We start from the raw sequence: 9,363 nt of genomic DNA on the forward strand, positions 1-9,363 counted from the left end.
ATAATGCGAGGTGGGTGAGGGGGCGCGTGTAGCAGGACGTCTGGTTGTGTGCGGGGCTGAGCCACCCGGTGTGCAGGCGCCGGCGCAAGTGTGGGCCGAGCAGCGAGCACGCCGCTTCTAGCACTCGTGATCCACGTGGCAAGTGCAAGCGCTCGGGCCCAGACGCTGCCGGAGGAGAGCCGAGCTGCCAGCCACGTGCAGAGGCAGGGCCTCCAGGGCCTCCACGTGGCCACCTCGCTTGACTCGTGTCTTCACCTGGACCCGCGTGCTTCTGGAGGAGTGGCGCGATGTCCCGGCGTAAGTCTTGAAAATTGCACTCCACGTTGCCCGCCGATTCTTCTCACGGTCGGATTTGTCTCAGAGATTCTCGCAGCGCACACGTGAAGGTATTTTCATCCCAGATTTGTTTGAAAACGAACAAGTGGAAGTATTTTAAACGGGCAACGATAGATGTTTGAATTATGTGTGTAAGGGACTGAAGCCTTTGGAACCGTTACCGTAAATGTATATTCGATGACATACAAAGATATCTTTAACCCATATAAATAAAAGCGGTTATAACACAGCGTTTAGAGAGTGTCAGTTTATTGTCACCTTTTGAGTGCAATATATGTATCCTAGGGGTGTCAGGTATGGAAAATAACGTGTGAAGGTTATCGTATATTCACATCACAAGTTTGAGCGTGTATTTCACTCTGTTATAGGACCACAGGCTTTTTTTTTTTTTTTAATTTAGTGATAGTTTCTCGTGTTAATAAAGTGTATTGGTTAAGATAAAATTGTAAAATAATCATTTCAGTTTTCCCATGTAGTTTTTTAAAGATTTGTTTACTTTTTAAAGTTTGTTTATTTAAGGAATCTCCACACTGAATGTGGAGCTCCAACTCACAACCCAGAGATCAAGAATCACATGATCTATAGGCTGAGCCAGCCAGGAGCCCTATTTTTTTCCCATATTTTTTAAGAACATTTAATCTGTTCACAATGTTACATGTAGTAATGTGTTGCATTGTCTACAAAGCATTACAATTAAATCATATCTAGAAAAATAAGGCAAGTTGAATATTTAGGTTATAAGATTAACATAATTTAATGCCTCTGTACCAAAAGTTTTCATTAAGTGATTTTTTGTTAGAATTGCTTAACACCTCTATAACACTGATCCCTAACTAGGGTAATTTTCCTGTGGTTTCCCCCCCATCCCCTGCCCGGCCCAAGATCATGTGGCAGTGTTTAGTGACCTTTACATTTGGGGAGGAGTGAGGTGCGGGTTGCTTCTGGCACATAGTGGAGTGGGAGATATAGACACATATCCTGCTATGTACAGGACACATCCCACCACGGAGAGGTATCTAGGTCACAGGTCAGTAGTGCCAAGGTTGGGAACACTGATCCAAAGGGTCTGATGATTTTTCTTCTATAAAATTCTCATTCGTTTGTATATTGGTGGATTTTGCACAGAAGTACATGCATTTCCTTTTTCAGAAATTGCAAAGAGTTCTATCTTTGGGGGAGGAAGACAGACGTGTGGAACTGTTGGAAGAAGGGATGAAACCTGTGAGGTTGAATTGCAGTTGGAAATTCCAATAGGAGATTCAGTTTTTATTTTTTTAATTAATTAAGTTTTAATTTACATCCAAGTTAGCATAGAGTGCAACAATGATTTCAGCAGTAGATTTCTTATTGCACCTTACCCACTTAGCCCATCCCCCCTCCCACAACCCCTGCAACAACCCTCTGTTTGTTCTCTATATTTAAGAGTCTCTTATGTTTTGTCGCCCTCCCTGTTTTTATATTATTTTTGCTTTCCTTCCCTTATGTTCATCTGTTTTGTATCTTAAGTTCCTCATATGAGTGAAGCCATATGAACTTTGTCTTTCTCTCACTGACTAATTTCATTTAACATAATACCCTCTAGTTCCATCCATGTAGTTGCAAAAGGCAAGATTTTATTATTTTTGATTGCCGAGCAATACTCCATTGTATACATAAACACCACATCTTCTTTGTCCATTCATCTGTCAACGGACATTTGGACTCTTCCCATACTTTGGCTCTTGTCGATAACACTGCTATAAACATAGGGGTACATGTGCCCCTTTGAAACAGCATACCTGTATCCCTTGGATATATTCCTAGTAGTGCAATTGCACGGTCATAGGGTAGTTCTATTTTTGATTTTTTGAAGAACCTCCATACTGTTTTCCAGAGTGGCTGCACCAGTTTGCATTCCCACCAGCAGTGCAAAAGAGATCCTCTTTCTCCGCATCCTTGCCAACATCTGTTGTTGCCTGAGTTGTTAATGTTAGCCATTCTGACAGGTGTAAGGTGGTATCTCATTGTGGTTTTGACCTGTATTTCCCTGATGATGAGTGATGTTGAGCATTTTTTCATGTGTCGGTTGGTCATCTGGATGTCTTCCTTGGAGAAGTGTCTATTCATGTCTTTTGCCCATTTCTTCACTGGATTGTTTGTTTTTTGGGTGTTGAGTTTGATAAGTTCTTTTTAGATTTTGGATACTAACCCTTTATCTGATATGTCGTTTGCAAATATCTTCTCCCATTCTGTCAGTTGCCTTTTAGTTTTGCTGATTGTTTCCTTTGCTGTGCAGAAGGTTTTTATTTTGATGAGGTCCCAGTAGTTCATTTTTGCTTTTGCTTCCCTTGCCTCTGGAGACGTGTTGTGTAAGAAGTTGCTGCGGCCAAGATCAAAGAGGTTTTTGCCTGCTTTCTGCTCGAGGATGTTGATGGCTTCCTGTCTTACATTGAGGTCTTTCAACTGTTTTGAGTTTCTTTTTGTGTATGGTGTAAGAAAGTGGTCCAGGTTCATTCTTCTGCATGTCACTGTCCAGTGTTCCCAGCACCACTTGCTGAAGAGACTGTCTTTATTCCATTGGATATTCTTTCCTGCTTTGTCAAAGATTAGTTGGCCATACGTTTGTGGGTCCATTTCTGGGTTCTCAATTCTGTTCCATTGATCTGAGTGTCTGTTCTTGTGCCAGTACCATACTGTCTTGATGATTACAGCTTTGTAGTGTAGCTTGAAGTCTGGATTGTGATGCCTCCTGCTTTGGTTTTCTTCTTCAAGATTGCTTTGGCTATTTGGGGTCTTTTCTGGTTCCATACAAATTTTAGGATTATTTGTTCTAGCTCTGTGAAGAATGCTGGTGTTATTTTGATAGGGATTGCATTGAATATATAGATTGCTTTGGGTAGTATTGACATTTTAACAATATTTGTTCTTCCTCTCCAGGAGCATGGAATCTTCTTCCATGTTTTTGTGTCTTCAGTTTCTTTCATAAGCTTTCTATAGTTTTCAGTGTATATATTTTTCACCTCTTTGGTTAGATTTATTCCTAGGTATTTTATTGTTTTTGGTGCAACCGTAAATGGGGTCGATTCCTTGATTTCTCTTTCTGTTGCTTCATTGTTGGTGTAGAGGAATGCAACCAATTTCTGTGCATTGATTTTATATCCTGCCACTTTGCTGAATTCATGAATCAGTTCTAGCAGTTTTTTTGTGGAATCTTTAGGGTTTTCCATATAGAGTATCATGTCATCTGCGAAGAGGGAAAGTTTGACCTCCTCCTGGCCTGTTTGGATGCCTTGTATTTCTTTGTGTTGTCTGATTGTAGAGGCTAAGACTTCCAATACTATGTTGAATAACAGTGGTGAGAGTGGACATCCCTTTCTTGTTCCTGACCTTAGGGAGAAAGCTCTCAGTTTTTCCCCATTGAGGATGATATTAGCATTGGCTTGTTCATATATGGCTTTTATGATCTTGATTTATGATCCTTCTATCCCTGCTTTCTTGAGGGTTTTTATCAAGAAATGGTGCTGTATTTTGTCAAATGCTTTCTCTGCATCTATTGAGAGGATCATATGGTTCTTGTCCTTTCTTTTATTGATGTGATGAATCACATTAATTGTTTTGCAGATATTGAACCAGCCCTTCCTCCCAGGTATAAATCCCACTTGGTCATGGTGAATAATTTTTTTAATGTATTGTTGGAGCCAGTTGGCTAATATCTTGTTGAGGATTTTTGCATCCTTGTTCATCAGGGAAATTGGTCTGTCATTCCTCTTTTTAGTGGGGTTGCTGTCTGGTTTTGGAATCAAGGTAATGCTGGCTTCATAGAATGAGTTTGAAAGTTTTCCTTTCGTTTCTATTTTTTTGGAACAGCTTCAAGAGAATAGGTGTTAACTCTTCTTTTTTTTTTAAATTTTTTTTTCAATGTTTATTTATTTTTGGGACAGAGAGAGACAGAGCATGAACGGGGGAGGGTCAGAGAGAGAGGGAGACACAGAACCGGAAACAGGCTCCAGGCTCTGAGCCATCAGCCCAGAGCCTGACGCGGGGCTCGAACTCACGGACCGCGAGATCGTGACCTGGCTGAAGTCGGACGCTTAACCGACTGCGCCACCCAGGCGCCCCAGGTGTTAACTCTTCTTAAATGTTTGGTAGAATTCCCCTGGAAAGCCATCTGGCCCTGCACTCTTGTTTTGGGGAAGGTTTTTTTTTTTTTTTAATTAAAAAAAAATTTTTTTTAACGTTTACTCATTTTTTTGATATAGAGAGACAGAGCGTGAGCAGGGGAGGGGCAGAGAGAGAGAGGAAGACTCAGAATCTGAAGCAGGCTCCAGGCTCTGAACTGACAGCATGGAGCCCAACGCAGGGCTAGAACTCACGGACTGTGAGATCATGACCTGAGCTGAAGTCGGATGCTCAACCGACTGAGCCACCCAGGCACCCCTTGGGGAAGGTTTTTGATTACTAGTTTGATTTCCTTACTGGTTATGGGTTTGTTCAAATTTTCTATTCCTGTTTCAATTTTGGTAGTGTATGTGTTTCTAGGAATTTGTCCATTTTTTCCAGGTTGCCTATTTTATTGGCATATAATTGCTCATAATATTCTCTTATTGTTTTTATTTCTGTTGTGTTGGTTGTGATCTCTCCTCTTTCATTCTTGATTTTATTTATTTGGGTCCTTTCCTTTTTCTTTTTGATCAAACTGGCTAGTGGTTTATCAGTTTTGTTAATTCTTTCAAAGAACCAGCTTCTGGTTTCATTGATCTATTCTGTTTTTTGGTTTTTTTGTTTGTTTGTTTGTTTCGATCGCATTAATTTCTACTCTAATCTTCATTGTTTCCTGACTTCTGCTGGTTTTTCGTTTTATTTGCTGTTCTTTTTCCAGCTCTTTAAGGTGTAAGGTTGGGTTGTGTATCTGAGATCTTTCTTCCTTCTTTAGGAAGGCCTGGGTTGCTGTATACTTTCCTCTTATGACCTCCTTTGCTGCATCCCAGAGGTTTTGGGTTGTGGTGTTATTTTCATTGACTTCTATATTCTTTTTAATTTCCTCTTTAACTTCTTCCGTAGCCCACTCATTCTTTAGTAGGATGTTCTTTAGTCTCTAAGTATTTGTTACCTTTGCAAATTTTTTCTTGTGGTTGATTTCAAGTTTCATAGCATTGTGGTCTGAAAATATGCACGGTATGATCTCGATCTTTTTGTACTTGCTGAGGGCTGATTTGTGTCACAGTATGTGGTCTATTCTGGAGAACGTTCCATGTGCACTGGAGAAGAATGTATATTCCGCTGCTTTAGGATGAAATGTTCTGAATATAACTGTTAAGTCCATGTGGTCCAGTGTGTCATTCATAGCCATTGTTTCCTTGTCGATTTTGCAATTAGATGATCTGTCCATTGCTGTGAGTGGGGTGTTGAAGTCTCCTACTGTTATGGTATTACTATCAATGAGTTTCTTTATGTTTGTGATTAATTGATTTATGTATTTCGGTTCTTTCACATTTGGTGCATAAATGTTTACAATTGTTAAATCTTCTTGGTGGATAGACCCCTTAATTATGATATAATGCCCTTCTTCATCTCTTGATACAGTTTCTATTTTAAAGTCTAGATTGTCTGATATAAGTACGCCTACTCCGGCTTTCTTTTGTTGACCATTAGCATGATAGATGGTTCTCCGTCTCCTTACTTTCAATCTGAAGGTGTCTTTAGGTCTAAAGTGGGTCCCTTGTAAACAACATATAGATGGATCTTGTTTTCTTATGCATTCTGTTACCCTGTGTCTTTTGATTGGAGCATTGAGTCCATTGATATTAGAGTGAGTACTGAAAGATATGAATTTATTGCCATTATGTTGCTTGTAGAGTTGGAGTTTCTGGTGGTGTTCTCTGGTCCTTTCTAGTCTTTGTTGCTTTTGGTATTTAATTAAATTAATTAATTTCATCTTTTTTCCCCATCACAGAGTCCCCCTTAAAATTTCTTGCAGGGCTGGTTTAGTGGTCACAAACTCCTTTCATTTTTGTTTGTCTCGGAAACTTTTTATCTCTCCTTCTATTTGGAATGACAACCTTTCTGGGTAGAGAATTCTTGGCTGCATATTTTTCTGATTCAGCACACTGAATATATCCTGCCACTCCTTTCTGGCCTGCCATGTTTCTGTGGATAGGTGTGCTGCAAACCTGATCTGTCTTCCCTTGTAGGTTAAGGACTTTTTTTCCTTTGCTGCTTTCATGGTTCTCTCCTTGCCTAAGTATTTTGTGAATTTGACTATGCTATGCCTTGTTGATGGTCGGTTTTTGTGGAATCTAATGGGAGTCCTCTGTGCTTCCTGGCTTTTGATGTCTGTGTCTTTCCCCAGGTTAGGAAAGTTTTCAGCTATGGTTTGCTCACATAACCCTTCTACCCGTATTTCTCTCTCTTCTTCTTCTGGGACCCCTGTGATTCTGATGTTGTTCCTTTTTAATGAGACACTGATTTCTCTAATCTTAAATTGTGCTCTTTTGCCTTAATCTCCCTCTTTTTCTCTGCTTCGTTATTCTCCATAAGTTTGTCCTCTGTATCACTGATTCTCTGTTCTGCCTCATCCATCCTTGCTACCACAGCATCCATTCGTGATTGCAGCTCAGTTATAGCATTTTTTATTTCATTCTGACTAGTTTTTACTTTTTTTTTTTTTATCTCCACAGAAAGGGATTCTAATCTATTTTCGACCGCAGCTAGTATTCTTATTGTCATGATTCTAAATTCTGGTTCAGACATCTTGCTCGTATCTGTGTTGGTTAAGGCTCTGGCTGTCGTTTCTTCCTGCTCTTTATTTTGTGGTGAATTCCTTTGTTTCATCATTTTGAAGGGAGAAGAGGAATTAATGAGGTTAAAAAGTTAAAATTAAAAAAATTAAAATTAAAAAAATATTACGATTAAAAAATTAAAAACACACACACACACAAATTGAATGAATGATGCTAGATCCTAGGTGTGTTTTGGTCTGGGTGTTTAAGTTGCTTGATGGATTAGAGAAAAAAGGGGAAAGAAGAAAAAAGAAATTGTGTGAAAATTTGAAAAAATGATTACACTGAAGTGGACTAAAATGAAATGATGTAAGTAAACTAGAATTTGAAACAACTGACACAAAAGTGAAAAATATAGTAGAAAAAATTGAAAATATTTTTAATAAAAATTAAAAATAAAAATGAATTCTTTCTCTTTCTGTATTCAAGGAAAAAGAAACAAAAAAGATAAAAAAGGAAATTGATAATTTGAAGAAATGAATATAGTGAAGTAGAGTAAAATAAAATGATGGAATTAAATAGAATTTGAGAAATTTACACAAAAGTAAAAAATATAGTAAAAAAATAAAAATATTTTTAATAAAAATTAAAAAGAAAAATGAATTTTTTCTCCTACTGTAATCAAGAAAAAGGAAATGGAAAAGAGAAAAAAGAGAAAAGAAAAGGGAAAAAAAAAGAAAATTGAATAGATTGGGCTCCTAACAGACTGAAATACGATTGAAATTACTTCGTTTTTCCCCTAGAAGTCGGACTATGAAGTGCTTTATAGTCCACAAACTAAGCAGGTGTTGAGACTTCTGTTCTTGAAGAGTGAGGTTGGCCCAGTTGGGCGGGGCTTAATGTAATGGCTCCATTCTCCCCTAGTTGGCGCTGCCAGCCTATTGGGGTGGATTGTTGTGGCGCTTGTAGGTGGGTATGCGCATGTGCAGGAGCGGTGAAAATGGCGTCACCCAGCTACCCCGTCTCTAGTATTGGAACTCTCTTCTCCCTGATCAGCAATCGCTCACCTGTCCTTTGTCTTCAGCTTTCATTCACTCCCCACTTTTATGCTGTCCCTGACCAAGCCCCAGGTAGTACCTCTCTCCTGAGTTTTGTCTCAGATGCGACTGCCTTCCCCGGCCCCCCACTTCTGAGGTACTGCGGCTTTGACTCATTGGAGGGTCTCACCGAGCAATGGCCAGGTGCCAGCCCCACCCAGGCAAGTTTGTGGGACTGTGCTGCTGCTGATGCCCAGAGACTGCAGCCAGGTGCCAGCCCGCCCCAGAAAAAGTTCACGAGATAGTGTAGCAGCAGCATTTCAGGGATTATGGAAAATCAAAGCACACATCTGGCACCAGGCTTCACCCTTAATGACCTTGTTCAGCACCAGTGAATGCGACCATTGTCTGGGGTCTGCTGGGCCCAGGTGGCCTCACAGCCTCTACCAAGTGTCCTTCCAGCAGTGGAACCGCTTCTCCCTGTGTGGCCCAAGAACCTCCCAGGCCCCACTCTGCTCCTGGGGATTTGCCCTTCCCACCAGAGCACCACCAGGTATCAGGGACGCCAGGAATTGGGGACGTCTGTGAGACACACACACTCACTGCCAGTCCCTTAGTTGTCTGACATCAGTATTTCCTACTCCTTCCCTGTGAGCCCCTCTCTGCCATCAGGGATCGTGAAAAGTAAGAGCCCCTCCTAAAGCAGACAACAGTCTCTTCGGAGATACTCACAAACTTGTAATTGGATTTGGTAATGAGTCCTGGGAGAAAGTTTTTCAGAAGTATTGTCAGCTACCGAAGGCTGTGCTGTCATTGCCACCACGTGTGAAATGATAATTGCAGTTCTGACGGGAGGGGAGGTCACAGATCACAAAGCCTTATCTCTGGTCTGGCTGCCTCCCTCCGTCACACGTACTGGCTGCTGTGACCTTCACGCTGCGCCCCCATCCTTCAACATGACGAGTCCAGTGAGTTCTTTCTCTGTCAGACTGAGAGGCAGCACCTGTAAGGAAGGACGTGTGAGTAAGTGTTCGTGTCTGGAAAGGGATCCTGAGGGTCGGGACAGACCAGGGGAAGAGCTAAAGAGGGAGGTGGAGTAGTTCCTTGGGTGTGAGCTGAGAGTTTTCAGTGTCAGTAGAGGTGTCCTTGCAATGCCTTATGCTTATAATACAGAGAAGGGTAGAGCAGAAACAGTTTTCTAATCCTTTACAGAGATCATGTAGATGAATCTGTTTTTAGAATTTTTTAAAAATACGTTTATTTCTTTATTTTGAGAGAGACAGAGATAGCAG

Source organism: Lynx canadensis, chromosome E2 (assembly GCF_007474595.2).
Source record: "Lynx canadensis isolate LIC74 chromosome E2, mLynCan4.pri.v2, whole genome shotgun sequence".
NCBI lineage: Eukaryota > Metazoa > Chordata > Mammalia > Carnivora > Felidae > Lynx > Lynx canadensis.